Raw genomic sequence first — 19,221 nt, 5'->3', positions numbered from 1 at the left:
TCAGTGGTTATTCTTATAGCAAATCTAGAAGGTAGGCACAGGGTTATCATCAAGAATGTAATTTGCCTAAGAACACAAAAGCTAAGCACTGAGGTCAGGATATTAATCCAAGTCTTTCTGATTCCAGAGTTTGTATGCTGCCCTGTGCCCAATTTTGCCTTTTTTTCCCCCTAAAGAAACTTGAAGTGTATAATTCTAAGGTGTCACTTTACTTGCATATTGGTTAAGTCTATGATCCCCATTTTTAATGCTTCACTTCTTCCTCTGAAAGTTTTTCACATAGTAGTCAGGAAGCTATTTTTATCTGTTGCAAAGTCACGCGCTTATAATAGGATCGATTTATGTGACAACAAAATTACTTGGGATGTTTACGTAAGCTTTTTAATGCGGCCCTCAACATGAACTACTATTTAATGCTTTTTGTAATTTGCGCAAATAAACTGATTTCCCTTTCTAAACAGGACATAGGGGATTTTTTCTCATTAGCTATAAGCTATTTGATATGGCCCATCTTCAGAAAAGTTGACAACAAATTTATCGAACATGTATTTTTAGGAAGTATTATTGATATTTTATGGAACTGTTCCTTTTACAGGAGAGTTCATTGAAGATTTTCATTTAAAATTATTATTTTTTTAAACACTATTCTTTTTTGACCAGAGCTACTGAATTAAATGAAATTTGTTGTAAACTGCTTGCTGGCATCCATTCCAGAGATGGCTTTTGGAAGGAACATTGGTCGTCCTTACTGAAGTAAAGGAAGGGATGAAAATATACCTTTATGCCCCTGCATAACCAAAGTAATTACACCAATTTGACAGAAAAAATATGGATGCACTTTATGTTTTCTTCTTCCAGAAGAAATTTAAGCAAAATAACTTGTTTGGTGGCCAGATGGAGGGCCACCACATTGTGAGATTGAAACAGAATGGACTAGAAAAACCCAGTACATTCAAAATAGATTAGAAAATGTGATTCATTTTATTTGGTGGAAAAACAGGATGTCTTGACAAATGAGAAGAAAAGAAAGCGTCCCAAAGAAAGCATCCCTTTGCTTGTATATTTCAAGCTGTCTCTATGCCAGTTGTTTAAGCATTCTCCTGCCTCACCTACTTAAATGTTCACGGAAAGGGTGTTTCATATGCTGAAGGAGCTCCATATCATTCTTGTTCTTGAACAGTTCTGACAGCTTTAAGACTGTAATTCTAGAAACAGGAGCCTGGTATTAAGCATCTGCACATGTTCTCCATTATTTCCTCCAGAAGAAAACAATAGCTGGGTAAGATTACACTCTAATGGAATCCATTTTCACTAAATAGGTACATTTAGTCAGATGTAATTTGGTAGACCATAAAAGAGAAGAAGAAGAACCTATTTGAAATGAGAAAGGCAAGTATCATGCCTATTAAAAAGTGTCTGAGTAACCGATTACGCATTCATGCATAATTGGAGACCTGGATACACCTGAGTCTTGGAGAGTTTTCAGAAGAAAAATCAGTATTTAAGCTACCAGGACCTTTATCAAGGATGTTTTGGTTTGTGGACTTAATACATTCCCATCCTCCAATAACTTTTTTTGAATGAAATTTATAAGGAAGCTTTTCAGTTGGCATGGTAAAGGAAAAAATGGACTCTAAAGGAAACTAAGAAATATAACTCGTGATTATCTAGACAGCCAATTGGTCCCAGATAACCTTGTTGATACTCTCGGTAATTTGCTATATTTCAGGAGGAATTGAATTGATTTGCATATTGACATGCTATGCATAAGTGTGATTGATAAATCACCACTAAAACGTGCAGCACTCAGCTGGTAAAAAGAAAAATCTGAAAATCATTTTACAGGATGAACAAATAATTGAAACTTTTTAACCTGGAAAGAATATCTGGCAATATTTTTAGTGTTGCCGTGGGATGATTGTTTATTCATTCATTCATCCATTCATTCAGCCACTCATTTAACAAACATTTCTTGAGAGCCTACCGTGTGTCAGGCCTGTGCTGGAGTTTAAGACGTAGAAATAGCTAGTGCGATGAGTATAGGTATTCTTTGTAATTGAAAGGAAGAACTGAGACTAATGCAGAGGCATTACAGATTCAAGCTTGCATTTTTCATAGATTGAATATTTCTAAAAATCAGAGATTTCATAAAAATAATGGGCCATTTTGTGTTATAGAACTTTCTAGGCACGGTCTAAAGGTAAAAATGTGCTAATTTGTAGGGAATATTTAACATATGATAGTTGGTGACACGTTCTATGCTTCCTCTCAACCCAGTGATTTATTTTTAAAGTCACATATAATTTATTATTAGTCAAATTAAAATGAGCTTTTCAGAGCTAATCTTGGCCTAAAGAGAAAGCTAAACTAGGTGTCAGACAGACATTCTTCAGAGAAGCAGGAAACAAACCTACCAATTGTATTGCTGTCACACCTGCCTAAGAAAGGAGAAAGCCCATATTGTGCAGCTGTTTTTCCCCCTTTCTGCTAGTTTTTAGACTTGCAAAACAAGTCACCAAGGGAACTATGAAAACCTGTTTCCAGCCCATGACCTAGTAATTTTGTGTGTGAGGTTAATCACCAGACATTGCCCTTTCTTTGATGTCTTGGAGTATGAAGGTAGTTGTGGCCTCCAAGATCTGTCAACTTCAACACCCACGTGATTTCATAGTTTACCTTAGAACTTTGGCCTCAAAAGAACTTCATTCAAAAAACTTTCTTTAGAACATACTAAACTTACAGTCTGCTCTCTATGAGAATTATTCAGTTACTTTTCCTAGAAATAGAATGGAATCCTTATCAGGACATTTGAAACAAGAAATCTCTAAATTTATACTTTTCCCCCCCTACATTTGTAGATCGTGTCTTCCATAACTCAAATCATAGGCTATTTTTAAAATCTGATCTACAAATTATTGTAGATGGGGCCAGCTTTGCATAGGAATACTCACCACTTAAGAGATCATGTGACTTTGAAGATCCAGAATGACAAATATACTTTGTCTCTGTACATTCTATTTAACTTTCAAGTGAAAGATTTCCAAAGTAGACCTTTTTTGGTTTTTAATTCTCCAGGACTACTCCCCACACCCCTTTTAAGATCTCTCAATATCACAGAATTAAGGGTTTGGAACAGATATTCACATGGCTAAGTAAAAATGTAGAAGTAATTTTTTTTTTAATTTCTCATGACAAAAGGGTGCTTAAAGGTACAGAGAGTCCTGTTCCTCAGTGACCTCATTCTACATGTGAGAATGATATGTTTTCCCTCCAACATTATGTAGGATTATGAAAATTCATGTTGGTGAATTTATTTTTTGAAGACTGGTCCAGCAAAAAGTGAGTAAGAATAAAATAAATTCTTTCTCTGTATTTTATTTCATGAAAAACAGTAGATCAATCATCCCTTGAGATTTGTATCTAAACTGAAAATGAAAAAAAAAACAAAAAACCGAGACAACAAAGAGGACATTGGTGAAATTTCTGAGATAAAGTTTAATTTCAACTTATACATTCTTATAAGTAGGAAAAATATTTTCAGGACTCTAATCAATATATTTACAATAATGTCTTTAGTGAGACGAAAATAAAATAAAAGGATTAACAAAAAACTATTATTTTAATTCCTGAATCAATAATTCTGAAAGATATCATTTTAGAAAATGAAATTAGAACTATAATTAATCTTACTGTAACATTTAATATTGTTAAATTCTGGAAACATAAAAAAGGAAATAAACTGGATTATAGGAAATGAATATTTAGGTAATAGTTCTGGTATTATATATAATTAATACTATTAATGGTATTAATATCTATAACAAACGAAACGTACTTTTGATAAAATAATATGCCAGTCTTGAAAATTTTTCTGTAGTAGAATAACAGCATATTTTAGTACAAAAATGAATGGGGAACTAAGAGCTACCCTTTCCCTAAAGACCTAAAACCTTTTAGGCAGAGTTGACTGCATGTGCTCATGTGTTGGTCAAACAGGAGCCCTTGTAAGTACTTGCTGTAGGTTCAGATGTGCAAGACAGTCCTCAGAGGGGTTCCAGGACTTCAAAGGAGAGCAGCTGGGGGCCAGATGGGGCCAGCAGTAGCCCGGAAAGAGTTAATTTGGTAGGTTCCCTAGCAAGGTCTTCTTATTTTTCCCTGGTTATTCTCCCATTTACACAAAGAAAGTTATGGCACTGAATTATAAAAGAGAGAAAAACAGGATTGGTCTCTAACCCTCAAATTAGTTTGTATCTGCAATAGTTGGCCCACTCAGAATAACCCACTCTTTGAATTATTTAATTCAGAATTATTACAAACTTTAATTGTGAACTTGCCATTAGGATCGTTTGTATGCGTGTGTGTGTGTGTGTGCGTGTGTCTGATTGTTTGGAAAGACTTCTTTCTGAAAGAAACGGGTATATGTGTCTAAATCCTGGACTGAAATTGTCTAAGTGGACTTTGAAAAATTATCTTAAGTGAACGTAAGCAAAATTTCGGATGTGTCATGGCCACTCTGGTCTTTGAACGTAGCCAGCAATGCATGGGCATCGCACCGCAAGCTCTGAAAACTTGACTTTTGTCCTTAAGAGATCTTAGATGGGTTGGTAACAACTCAGAGATAAAGAAAACTAAGTGGTCCCACTTGGTGAGAAGAGAGGAAGGCATGTGAACTTAATAGTGGAGAGGCTGCTAAATACAGTGTCTGCTGGCAGTTTCCATAAACCACAAAATGCTCTTTAAGTTCTTCAAACCAAATTACCTCAACCAGTAGATAAGGTTTCAATGCATGATATTATTATGCCGCAGGCTTTTCTCCCCCTTCCAAGTTAATATCTTTGTTTTGATTTTGGCTGGGGAAGTTCCTTTGTTGGTCAGCCACAACATTTCCATTAACTCACATAAATTCCCCATCTCACGATGCTTGCCAGTTTTCTCCCTGCCCAAACAGGATAGATAACATTAGCAGTGTTGCGTGAAACATCTAAAATTAAAATGATTTTTCCCACAGCTTCCGACCGCTGGATTGTGAATAACTTCGGTATTATTCACAACCTTCCTAATGAAAGCAGTGAACTTGGGAATACTTTTTATTTTAACAAGGAACTAAATCTCCGTGCCTGATATTAGAAATTGTTGATAGGTTTTAAAAAATAAAAGAATACCAGAGTTGCTCCTGAGATTACTTTTGGATCTTGTGAAATCGTTTGCCTGCTCTGGTTGCCTAGAGCTGTGGTCACTGAGAGCTTGTATGGCTTCCCACTTCAGCTCCTAACAGCATGGAGTTACCCTGTAGGCCCCATATGCCTAATCCAGCAATCCAATCCGTCCACAATCCAAGTGGCCAACGTATTCACTAAATTTCTATTGGGTGTGAAGCAAATTGGTCCTTGTGGATACTGTGGCAGTGACTACATGGGTAAAGTTAGCTAGTATTTCGTGGCTTAAATAAACTACAGAAATGAATGTATTACTGCGATGCCTAGGAACTTCCATTTATTGAGCATTTTACCAGGTATCAGGCACAGGCCAAGTACTCCACATACATCATCTCTTGAGTTACCGACAACAAACCAGTGACATGCATATTATTTTTCAAATTTTACAGATTTATAGGTACATCTCCTTTAAACAATCTGCCCATGGGTATATTGTAACCAATAAAAGAGCCAAGATTTAAACAAGATGCCAAAGGCCATGTTCTGAACCATTACTCCATGCTATTTAATTGAACCCCAGTTAGCCAGCCTTTGGGAAGAATGGAGGAGAATAAACTTCTTTGTACTTGAACTGGTTTCAGATTCAAAAGATCCCAAGAAGAGTACACACTGGTTCCGATCTTCAAAGCTCCTGAAAAGTTCCCCATTCAATTTACGGGCAACTCCGTTTCTTTCTCAGAGGGACAGGAACACTTGGTGAGGTCTCAGTCAGACATCTTTGTGACAACAATGATAGCAATAAACCCAAAGGGTTTTTGTCTTCTGCCAGGCACTGTTCTGAGTGCTCTCCATGCAATGACTCATTCAGTCTTCACAACAACCCTATGAGGTAAGTTCTTATGTTCTGGGGGCAGGATGTAGTAGTGGGAGACTTTCCTATTCAAATATATGCATGAAGTGCTACCTACTATATTCTCTTTTTAATGATTCATATTTCACATCAGCCTAGTAAAGTCTCTGAGAAGTTCTGCAATAAAGCAACTTATCTTTGTTTTAGCCAGCATCTCAAATTTATTTATTTTTATTTTATTTTAGAAGGAGAGAGAGCGCACAAGTTTGGGAGAGGGGAAGAGGGAAGGAGAGGGAGAATCTGAAGCAGACAGAATGCTCAGCTCAGAGCCCAATGTGGGGCTCCATGTGGGGCTCTATCCCATGACCCTGGCATCATGACCTGAGCTGAAATCAAGAGTCAGGTGCTTAACTGACTGAACCACCCAGGCACCCCCCCCAAATTTACTTTAATATACACTCCCATCTCCACTAACACTTATTAACATCTCATAGAGTGCAGATTGAGGGTTGCTATTCCAGATCTTCAGTAATAGCCCAAATGCAGAAGCAAACCCTTGGGCAAATGTTCAATGGCCAGGAGGTGGGGAAGAGGCAGCAGGTGTGGAGAGATGTTATTCCAGCAATTCTAGAGTCCACAGTAGAGACACTGGGCTCAGATGAGCAAAGTAGCATTTGACATGTCAATCAAAAAGTTGTTTGTCAATGCTGAAAAAAATTAGGAAAAGTTTGGCACTTAACTAACCCAAGGCACTTAACTAACCCCAGAAATAGTAGTATTTCTGCTACTACTTAATGTAAATCTTTCATCTAATAATATGGTGATTTCAGGATTTAGGGCAGACCAGCATTATACATGTAACTGCGGATAACAGGATCAATTTGTTCAAGCTGAGATAGTCTTGTTACATTTACCGGTAAGAATTGTTGGTGTTTCATAACCTGCTGCTTATCTTGGAACTCTGAGGAAAGTTTGGCAAGTGACTTAGATTCAAAATCTGGTCACCTTGCTGGCTCCATGGGATCAGTTTAGAGTTTAGTGTTAGGATGGAAACAAAACGGAATGATGCAAGGTTCATGGAAACAAAAGGAGAGAGGCTCCAAGTGGCAAAGGGAGTGAGGGAATTGTCACTGGAGTTCAGGGTTTGGAGTTGAGGATGTTGGTCAAATGGTTATGAGGGCTTTGAAAAGTTAAAGCCCCAATGATGGGTGGAATTTGGAGAAGTACAGATTAGGAAAAGTAGTATTCTGATGTGTGTGTGTGTGTGTGTGTGTGAGAGAGAGAGAGAGAGAGAGAGAGACAGAGAGAGAGAGACAGAGAGAGAAAGAGAGAGAGAGAGAGACAGGTCAGGCCAAAAAACAAAACAAAAAAACCACAAAAAAATCAGTATAGAAGAAAAGCACTGTAGCAAATTGAGCCTGTGTTCTAGGGATTGCAATCACTTGATCTGGCTTCATGGAAGTGCTTGCATGAAACTTCAGACAAGTAGGTTAAAATCAAGTTATGGGGTTCTTTGAAGGCCAGGCCAAAAGAGAGGCCTTTATGTTCTTGAGCAGTGGGATGACATAAAAAACAGTGTCTTAGGAAGAATCACCTAGTGGTTCCAGGTGGGGTTACCTGGAAAGAAAGAGAGGAGGCAGAGGGCCATGCAGCTGGCCCCGGTACCAGAGCAGCATGATGAAGACATGTATTCATATTGCAGAGGAATGGAACTAAAAGAAAAGGTTTGAAAGATTTCTGAGTATAAGGGTGAAGACAGCCATGAGAGATCGCAGGTGTACAAACCTGGATGAGTCCTAAAATGGAGGCTGAAATAATTGAATCTGAACCTCACTTTATATGTTACATCAATTTTGTCAACATACTGAATAATTATACTATTAATATATATAAGGTCATTGTTTCATATCAAAAAAGTAACATCTCAATAATTGTAGAATTTCTTTTCACAAAGGAAGTTTCCTAATCCATCGCAAAAAAAGAAATGTGTTCTCTGATAATTTGTGAGGCCACATTAACTGTTTTACCCAACTGTTTATGCACCATGGGTTATATCGGAAGGGCATTTTTCCTCTGTATAAATTCTATACTCACATAGGACAAAATTTTTTAATCTAGAAAAGAATCTGATGCCTTTCCTATTTAGCATCCTACCTTCAAAGTCTGTGCTACAGATTTCAGCTTCCTTGTGGTCATTTTCTTCCTATATGTGCCGAAGGAAAAAAAGAAAAAGGAGACATATCTTTTTTAATTTAAGCATTGGATATATTTCCCCCTGCTTTCTGATACCTCATCAACCTATTCAGTGCCCTAGGAGGCAGACCTGCAAGAAGTGTGTCATGGGCACCCTTGCCTGTGGTTCCCAGTTGAGTTTGACCATCAGAAAGGAGTAGCAGGAGACTGAATGATGGGAGGAGTTTCAGTGGTATGTTGGAAAGAGCCAATGTTGCCAAGTCCGCTTTCAGTGACATCATGTTGTCAGTGTGCAATCAGCCGTGATAGGAGAATTTATACCATGGAAATGAACAAATATTACAAATCAGGGTTTTCAGTGTTGGAAAATCAGGTTACCAGCATACCACTAGAAGAGTGTGGGTCCAGGTATTTATACTTTTCATTCTTTCTGTTTCCTAGCCATCTAAGTTGACTATGTACCTCAACCAAAGGTGTGTGGAGGGGACTCTCTCCATATAGCAACCCTATTCCAGCTTCTGTAACAGGTGCTTCCTCTTCAGGCTTACAGGAAATAATGGTTTCCTGCTCTGCTCACCTCAGACTACTATACCACTTTTTGTTTCTCTAAACCTGCAGCATCCAATATGGTAGCCACTAGCTACATGGGGCTATTGGCCACCTGATGGTGTGACTAACATAATAGGATAACTGATGAATTTATGTTTTTATTTTATTTGGTTACGATTAACTAATATTAAAATTTTAGAAACAAACAGTATAAAACATTTTTTCATTAAATACAACCTTGTTGTTTTGGTAGGACTTCATTTTACTTGAGACATTATTTGAACTGAGATAGGCTTAAATATATAATACACACCAGATTTCAAAGACTTCACATGAAAAAAGAGAAACACATGTAATAACTTCTTTATATTTATTACATATTAAAATAATATTTTGGCTATGTTGGGTTAAACAAAATTTATTATTAAGAATAATTTTACCTGTTTCTGTTCACTTTTTTAATGTGGTTACTAAAAAATTCCAAATAATGCCTCCTACTATTGGCCTTTTCTTCTCTAAACCTTGCCCACACTACTGAATATAGCCCTTTTTTATTCTTTTCAAATACACAGTTTAAATATACCATCAGTTTCTGACTGTTGGACCCAACTAATACCACCCTGCCACCAAAACAATAAAAAATAAAAGAAAGAAAGAAAGAAAGAAAGAAAGAAAGAAAGAAAGAAAAAGAAAGAAGGAAAGAAGAAAGAAAATTTTAAAAATCTGTGATTCATTTTATTCTTTATGAGCTAAATTACCACTCTATTTTTTAAATTATTTTAGAGAGAGAGAGAACACAAGCAGGAGAGGGGGCCAGAGGGAGAGTGAGTCTCCCTCTCAAACAGGCTCCATGCTTAGTGTGGAGCCTGATGCAGGGCTCGATCCCATGACCCTGGGGTCATGACCTGAGCCAAAATCAAGAGTCGCTAAATGAACTGAGCCACCCAGGTGCCCCAGAACTCTGTTTTTTAAAGAGAAAATAAACAAGTTTGTTTGGAGGAATATATTTAGTGGGCACTATTAGCTAGGTGACACTTAGCTTCTAACAATGTTTCCTAAACAATTTTTATGGTGTGGTCTAGTGGAGTAATCCTCAAAAATGTTTCCCAAATGTCAGGAAATAATAATGCTGAGTAGCTATCATATGCTAGACAATTTTTGGATAAATTGTTTAATTCAACTCTCTCAACAATCCTGAGAGATAGGACTGTTTTGAGATACCCTCATTTTACAGACCAGGAAACTGAGGCATGGAGAAGTTACTTGCCCACGGTTGGTAAACATGGAGGCCAAAATCAAGCCCAGATTTCTTGATCATTATAGCCCAGGATCACTCTAGCACACCAAATAAGAGTTACTCCTTACTCTACGGCATCTTAAAATTTAGAAGGGCAAGTTGTTGATTATACTAGGTCTTGATCTTTAAGCTTTCCTTGCAATGTAGATGGTCTTTAGCCTCCTTTTCCCTCTTACCCAACCTCACAGACCACATTGCACTTCTTTTGCCCCAAGGGGAACTATTTTCAAACAGCCCTAGGAAAGACCATAGCTCACAATACTTCCATGAAAAGTTGTGTCTAGGGGTGGCTTGTCAGGTCACTTGCAGGAAGGAAGAGCCAGAGGTTTGGTGAAATAAATCAGGCCAATTTGCATTCTGCTGAGTCCAGCCCCATCCCCAGCCACTATCTCATCCCCTCCTGCTCTTGATCCTTAATCAGAGTCTTATGTGGACCCTTAGTCTTGCTTCCCTTTAATGACAATGGAAAAGGGTGTAACAGAGGCTCAGAGATGGAAACTGTGCCCAAGTCACAAAAGAGACAAAGGTCTTCCATTTGGGGTTGAAGATGTCACAGTGCTGCCTCCTGTTCATATTTTCAGTCTATGCATAATTTGATCCTCCTGCACTGACTCCAACTTACAGTGTAATTCTTATTGGGAGTTTTAATGTGATGTTTACACACATGTTAGCACTTGTTGCCCTGGACTTCACGTATCCTCCCTTGCTAACTGGGTGTGAAATAAAAATATTTTTTTAAATGGAGGTAGGGACTGTACTTGAACCCATGTTAATTCTGGAATTGTGCACAGCTGTGTGACATTAAACTGTAAAAAGGAAATTATAGGAGCCTACAGGATCACTGCAAAATTGGTTATGGTTTTGGACTTCTTGTTTAGTGCAAGAAATCCTTTGGGTGCATAATAAATACCGACCATCTGATTAAATGTAACAAAGCAAGGGATGCTTCCTCTTCTACCCATTTTACTGTTTAGCCTGATCTAGGATGACTGTGTGACCACCTAGATATGTTCTCATCTAAGCTCTTCTGAAGATGAACATAGAGGCAATGTTACCTAGGATTAAAAGCTGAGCTAAAATGAGGCAGTTGTGAGTTTAGCCATGTTACTTAAATGCTGCAGGATGGTGGGCTAGCTCCTCTTGACACCCCAATTTCCTTATCTGCAAAAAGAGGGTAGTGTCATATCAGTTAGGGTTCTTCAGGTGCAAGCAACAGAAACCAACTCTTAAGTAACTTACACAAAATATTTTTTAAAGGGGAACTTATTGTTATAATACGAGGTAGCTGAAATAATCCAAGGAAAGAACGAATTAGGCCTCAGAAGAATATGAAGTGATGGAGTGCCAGAGGTCTGGAAAGTAACACTTTGTGGGCATTATTAGGGCACCTCGACCAGAATGGGAGAACTCTTACCTAATTTCATCCTTTGGCCTTTCTATTCAAGATGCAAATTCCCAGAAAGAGTCTGCAGGGTCTGGTTGGGGTCCTGCGTTCCTTCCTTTGGCCAAGGGAGGGCAGGAGAAAGTAGGGTGTCCTGACCAACAAACTGCAGTAAGAGAGACTGAGTTCTTATATAAAACATCAGGGTGCTGTTACCATGGAAAGAAATGTGGTATTGAGCAAGCAAGAGAAATGAAGTGTCTTACAGACTCTTGACTTCTAGAATCATTATGCCATTCAAATGAGATCATTGACTTAGGTACACACAGTGACAGTACATATAAGTTGTCAATTAAGATGATTTAAAAATTGTTATTAAGAAAGAGTTCATAATCCAGTATACTAAGAATGATCATATTTTCAAAGAGCGTATTTTATACACACACACATATAGACACACACAGACACACACACACACAGCAGTCCCTTAGATTTTACTAATGGGACATTGTAGCAATTTGCTATCTAACTAGATGGAGATACAGGGAAAACAAAATAAGTAGTAATTATATCCCAAATAGTTAGCATGCAATTATTTAATTCAAAAATCTGCCTTTGCTATTTCAAACACAAGCCAACAATAAATCCCACGCCATCTATTTTAGTTATGGTAAATCATAGTCGTATGTGGTCATGATTATGGCTAATTGTGGGATAAAGGATTTAATTTTAGAGTATGAATAAAGTACACTCTTGTTGACATTTATGCATGACAGTCTGAGAACAATAGGGGAAGAGCTAACAGCTATGTGATATAATTCCCCAACAGGGAGAATAATAAAGAACATTTGAATCAATGATTCGATTCTTAATGATGGTACTGATGATTCTGGAAGCTTGAACTCTCCTATTTAGAATATACCAGCTGCTTCAAATTAGAGAGACTGTAGACTCTTCTGACACGGGTTCATTGTTGTATGTGTGTGTGTGTGTGTGTGTGTGTGAATTAGTCTCACTGATATGTGCAAACAGAAAATCTAGAATACTTGCTTTCCTGAAATAGTTTATGGAGGAATATATTCTGTGGTACATTGCTATGCCATACTAAGATTGGTAATGTGCATTGAAATTTGTAACTTTTTAAAGAACCTTAAGAGAGAATCTAGTAACATTTGGCCTCAAATTGCTTGGGACTGCATGACATCAGGAACTTAAAAGGAACCAACTCTGATTTTTTTTTTTATTTAAACTTCTGCTTTCACTTCACAACAATGTCTCCCATTAAAACTAAACAATTAGCGCTGTTAAAGCAAGGCCTCAAACAATTAACATAAGACTCAAAGTTATTTCCCTCATCATAAATCTTCAGTAACAGGCAAAATATGTATACAATATGAAGAGGAACAGAGTATGCCCTCTGCTTCCATAACACATCCCCATTAAGAAAAACTCCTCTACACTGACAGTAGGTATTTAGTGTCACAATATAGCTCCTGCAAAAACTTTTCAGGGAATTCTGTAAATAAATACGAGTTGAAAGAAATTTAAAATAGTACTATTTTATAATTGTACTGTGTGCAATACACTGTGGGTATTAAACTGAATCTGAGTCACCACCCTTTCCATTATGGGAAGTTCTTAAAATTCACACAGTGCCTCCATCAGGCGGTGAGGGGGAGGAGACTTAGCTAACGACTCAGGTTGTGTCCCCATCAGAGACTCCGGTTGAATTTGTATATTTGTATATCTGACTGAGATTTCTTTCCTTCCTTCCATCCTCCTTCCCACTCTCCCTTTCTCTCTCTCTCTCCCTCTCTCTTTTCTTTCTTTCTTTTGGTTAAACGTGATATTGTAGAATCACATGCAATTGTAATAAGTGACATAGAGAGATCCAGTGGACCTTTTGCCAAGTATCCCCCAGTGGTAACATCTTGCAGAAGTATAGTGCAATACAACCAGGGTTTGACATTGATGTGAGTCAAGATACAAAACATTTCCATTCTGCAATTATCTATCATGTTGCCTTTTATAGTCCCGGATACTTCTCTCCTGCCCTAATTTTGTCACTTTAAGAATGTTTCATAAACAGGGGCACCTGAGTAGCTCAGTCAGTTAAGTGTCCAACTTCAGCTCAGGTCATATCTCGGGGTTCATGAGTCTGGCCCTGCATCGGGCTCTGTGCTGACAGCTCAGGGCCTGGAGCCTACTTCAGATTCTATGTCTCCCTCTCTGTCTCTCTCTCTCTCTGCTCCTCCCCCACTAGTTCTCTCTCTCTCTCAAAAATAAATAAAACGTTTAAACAAAAAAGAATGTTCCTTAAATGGATTCATGCACTATATAATATTAGGGGACTGGCTTTTCTGACTCAACATAATTCTCTGGAACTTCATTAAGAGGCTGTTGTGTGTATTAATAGTTTATATTTTCATTGCTAGATAATAGTTCATGGTATGGAATACCAGTTTGTTTAACAATTTACCCGTTGAAAAACATCTGGGTTTGTTTCCCATTTTTGTCAATTAAGAATAAAGCTGCTTGGGAATGCAAGCTGGTGCAGCCACTCTGGAAAACAGTATGGAGGTTCCTCAAAAAACTAAAAATAGAACTACCCTACAACCCAGCAATTGCACTACTAGGCATTTATCCAAGGGATACAGGTGTGCTGTTTTGAAGGGGCACACACACCCCCATGTTTATAGCAGCACTATCGACAATAGCCAAAGTATGGAAAGAGCCCAAATGTCCATCGATGGATGAATGGATAAAGAAGATGTGGTATATATATATATATATGTATATATATATATATATGTATATATATATACAATGGAGAATTACTTGGCAATCAAAAAGAATGAAATCTTGCCATTTGCAACTATGTGGATGGAACTGGAGAGTATTATGCTAAGTGAAATTAGTCAGAGAAAGACAAAAATTATATGGCTTCACTCATATGAGCGCTTTAAGAGACAAAACGGATGAACATAAGGGAAGGGAAACAAAAATAATATAAAAACAGGGAGGGGGACAAAACAGAAGAGACTCATAAATATGTAGAACAAACTGAGGGTTACAGGAGGGGTTGTGGGAGGGGGTATGGGCTAAATGGGTAAGGTGCACTAAGGAATCTACTCCTGAAATCATTGTTGCACTATATGCTAACTAATTTGGATGTAAATTTAAAAAAAAATAAAAAATAAAACAAGTTAATAAATAAATAAATGAAAGAAAGAAAGATCTCCCACTGACTAATGAATTAAAATACATAAAATATGATTAAATATGTATGTCATTAAGGTTCTTTAAAAAAAAAAACAAGAGACAATACAAAGGGGGAAAAGAAAGAAAAGTTGTTGTTCACCTTTGGAAGATGCAAGGTCACCGATTCATTATTTTGAAAGCTGGTTAATACAGAATGAATTTATCCACCTTTTCTTGTACCAACGGAATCCCAGGGTAACCAAATATGTCTTGAGAAGTTTCTCCTCATAATTATGTTCTAACTTGTTAAGTGAAAGAGATATAATTAGAATACCACCATTTTTCAGTCCTTAATGAGTTGATGGATTTAGATAATTAATACATGTTTGAGAGGCATCAGTGCTTCCTCATGGAAATACATAAAACTACCTCTGAAGTATTTTTGCAAGGAAATATAATCTAAATATGATTAGGTCCATAGATCTAAACTTCCAGGTTTCAGGAAATACAAGAGTCAGAGAGACTCTTGCTGTATGATTCCACAGCAAAATTCAAAATGTCATGAACTCAAACAAATGACTGTTTCTTTAACATATAAATTGTAAAGGAAATAAAAATAATCATTTAAAATTGAGAGACATAAAAAACATATCTACCAATTACAATATGTGAAATCTTTTGGTCTTTTGAACAACTTGAGACAACTGGCAATATTTGAACATGAACTGTGGAGTTTGCTAATATTAAGAAGTTTAGTTTTTTAGTGTGGTAATGGTATTATTGTTTTTAAGACTCTGTCTTTTAGGTATATGTAGTGACTATTTCTGGATAAAATTATATGCGGACCGGGATTTGCTTCAAAATGAAATCTAGAAAGATAAGTATGGATATAGATGAAACAAAATGGTCCTTAAATTGATAATTATTGAGTCTGGGTTAACAGGCATATGGCATTAAATTATATTCTTTTTATATACATATCATAATTTTATTTAAAATTATTATGTGTTATATAATATACATTATAATTTTATATAATCTCTTTGTATTAGTCTTTATAATAAAATATTTTAATTAAAATATGAAAAAAAGAATAAAGCTGCTACAGATACTTGCATACCAATGTTTACAGCAACTTTATTTCCAATAGCCAAGAGGTACAAACAACTCAAATGTGCACCAACATATAAATGGGTAAACAAAATGTAGTACATGCATAGCATAAAATATTATTCAGCCTTAAAAAAGAGTGAAATTCTGATACATGCTACATCATGGATGAACCTTGAAAACATTATGCTATATGAAATGAGCCAGAAACAATAGGACACGTAGTATATGATTCCACTTACAGGATTACCTAAAATAGGCAAATTCCTAGAGAGAAAAAGGAGAGTAGAGGTTACCAGGGATTGAAGGGAAGAGGAAAATGGGGAGTTCTTGTTTAATGTGAATGGAGTTACTATTTGGGATGATGAAAAAATTCTGGAAATGGATAGTGGCAATGGTTGCACAATACTGTGAATGTACTTTATGTCACTGAACTACACACTTAAACATGATTCAAATGGTAAAATTTTATACAATTGCTGTGTAAGCACTTGTACCCAGGTTTTTGTATAAGCAGAAGTCTTCATTTCTCTGAAATAAAAGCCCGGGAGCATAATTGCTGGGTCATATGACAGTTGCATTTTTATCTTTTAAAGACATTGCTAAACTATTGTCCCGAGTACCGTGCCATTTAAATTCCCATCACCAATGTGTGAGTGATCCATTTTCTCGGCATCTTCACCAATATTTGGTACTGTCACTAATTTTTTAAAAAAATTTTAGCCATTCTGATAGGTGTGTGCTGATATCTCGTTATTTTTTTTTAATTTTTTTAACGTTTATTTGTTTTTGAGAGACAGAGACACAGCGCGAGTGGGGGAGGGGAAGAGAGCGAGAGGGAGACACAGAATCCAAAGCAGCCTCCAGGCTCTGAGCTGTCAGCACAGAGCCAGATGCGGGGCTCAGACTCACAAACAGTGAGATCATGACCCAAGCCGAAGTCGGACACTTAACTGACTGAGCCACCCAGGCACCCAGCTCATTGTGGTTTTAATTTACAATTCCTTAAGAACTAAAGATGTTGAATATCTTTTCAGATGCATTCTGTCATCTGTATGTTTTCCTAGGTGAAATGCCTCTTCATGTCTTTGCCTACTCTCAAATCAAATTGTTTGCCTGTTTATTATTGAGTTTTGAGAGTTCTTTTAAAAAAATCTTTTTTTTTAATGTTTATTCATTTTTGAGAGAGAGAGAGACAGAGAGTGAGCAGAAGAGGGAAACACAGAACTCTCAGTGGGTTGCAGACTCTGAACTGTCAGTACAGAGCCCAACGCCGAACTTGAACCCAGGAACCCTGAGATCATGACCTGAGCCAAAGTCGGATGCTTAACCGACTGAGCCACTCAGGCGCCCCTTGAGAGTTCTTTATATACTCTGTGTACTAGACCTTTGTCACAGATGTAATTTTCACATTTTCTCCTACTCTGTCACCTGTCTTTGAATTTCATAGAACAGAGTTTTAAAAATTGTGATGATGTCCATTTATCATTTTTTTTCTTTCTGTGAATTATGTTTTGGTCAAGTCTAAGAACTCTTTGCCTAGTCCTAGATCTCAAAGATTTCTCCTGCTTTTGTTTTTCTTAGAAGTTTTATAGTTTTATAATTACATTTAAATCTGTGATTCATTTTGACTTAAATTTTGTATAAGGTGGAGGGGTTCCTGGTGGCTCAGTCTGTTAAGTGTCCGATTTCAGCTCAGGTCATGATCTCATGGCTTGTGGGTTCAAGCCCCACGTTGGGCTGTGCTGACAGCTCAGAGCCTGGAGCCTGCTTGGGATTCTGTGTCTCCCTCTCTCTTTTCCCCTTCCTGCTTATACCCTGTCTCTCTCTTTCAAAAGTAAGTAAACATTAAAATTTTTTTTTAATTTTGTATAAGGTGTGAGATTTTGGTCAAGGCTATTACATTTCCCCCCATGGATATCCAATTGCTCTTGTACAACTTATTGAAAACACTATCCTTTCTCCATCGAATTTTTTTGATTGCCCAAAAATGATTCTCTTTCCTCCCATCCTCCTTTCTTTTTGGCTACTGCTTAACATACTCTACATAATCTCATTGTGGCTGGCTTTTCTTTGTGTAGACTAAGGTTTTGGCACCTTTATGCTATGAAGTTGGATGCTCAACATGTACATGGAAGGCATAAATTTACATTTTCTTTCATATTTACAAAATAACCACACCAGCATATTACTGGTCCAGTTATGTACTTTCGTAGTTGTCATGTTTATTAACGTGCAAAAGAGAGAAGGAAACAAATAGTACATTTTAGTCCTCCCTTTGTTATACAATGTACCCGGTATCAACAGCACCAATTAGTCTTGGTTTATTCCTGTTCTGCCATATTAGGAAGCCCAGAAACTAGGGAATGAGGCACAGGAGACTTTCCAGTCAACAAAAGTGGTAATGAGAACAGTGACGTATGCAAACAGATCCTGTACCTTCCACTGTCCTTCTCTCTCTCCCTCCCTGAACAAAGTAGACAGATCTTCGCTTTTGAATAAGGTTTTGAATATTTATTGTGTAGGTTGTAATATAAGAATTACAAAATGTGTCATTAGAGTGATATTTGTGTTGAAATTGTTGATAATAATTCATTGATTTGCCCCATATTTATTGAGTATATCAAAATTGCCCTAATTGCTGTTATAACCCTAAAGGAAAAAAATTGTAAGTTTTGGTGTCCAAGAATTTATAATTTACCTGAAGAGATGAGAATACACCTAAAACATAAATATGTTAAATATGTGCCATATAAAGGGAATGAATGATAAGTGATGGTTAAAAACAAAAATAGTTCAGTGAAGAGGAAAAGTCTCTTTGGTTGGGAATGGATGTGGGAAAGTATCACTGAGCAATGAAGATGGGTTTTGCAGTAAACTTCAAAGTGGAGACAGGATTTCAGATAGTTAAAGACCATGAAGGATGCAAAGGACAGTGAAGATGATTACCCTAACAAAGATTTGGTGTCAAGAAAACAGGGCTCCTCTGTTTGGGGGATGATAGACCAGTTTTGACATTTTGGTTCAAAAAGTAGGAGATTCAAATACAAAGGGAATAAATGCATGGTAACACAATTTGAATGCAGTGGAAAGATGCCTATTTGTACCTGGACCCTATACTCACAACACCTCCCAAAAACATTCAAAGATTTAGGCTTTAAATAGGATGCAAGAATGTTTTCATTTGTGTAATTGCTTTTAAAGATTTTAGACTGAATAATGGATAAAATGTAGTGGTTGATAAGAAAAATCTTTATTTTCCCAATAAAAGCTGAAAATATTTGTTTGCATAATTTGTCAGCATGAAATCACAATAATTTTGTTGCTAATTCAGTTCACTTTTGAAAAAATTCAGGCCAGGGGCACCTGGGTGGCTCCATCGGCTAAGTGTCCAACTTTGGCTCAGGTCACGATCTCTGGATTGGTGAGTTTGAGCCCCCAGTCCAGGCTCTGTACTGACAGTTTCTTTGCTATACTCTGATTC

The 19,221-nt window shown here is 37.0% G+C and overlaps 1 protein-coding gene and 1 non-coding gene across 2 annotated transcripts in view; one reads left to right on the top strand and one right to left on the bottom strand.

Moving 5' to 3' along the window:
* DKK2 (dickkopf WNT signaling pathway inhibitor 2) overlaps positions 1 to 19,221 on the top strand; it is a 99,980-nt gene that overhangs the window by 36,432 nt on the left and 44,327 nt on the right. The gene's annotated exons all lie outside the window — the stretch shown is intronic.
* Positions 12,724 to 12,838, bottom strand: LOC124521358 (U5 spliceosomal RNA). Its single transcript, XR_006964458.1, has one exon. It is a non-coding gene; the product is annotated as a U5 spliceosomal RNA (small nuclear RNA).

This window comes from Lynx rufus, unplaced genomic scaffold (assembly GCF_022079265.1).
Source record: "Lynx rufus isolate CCGP_SWC_20201006 ecotype Redwood Valley unplaced genomic scaffold, mLynRuf1.p SCAF_3, whole genome shotgun sequence".
Classification (NCBI taxonomy): Eukaryota; Metazoa; Chordata; class Mammalia; order Carnivora; family Felidae; genus Lynx; species Lynx rufus.
Note: the sequence above shows the minus strand (reverse complement) of the source record. Positions and strands in the feature narration are given on the sequence as shown.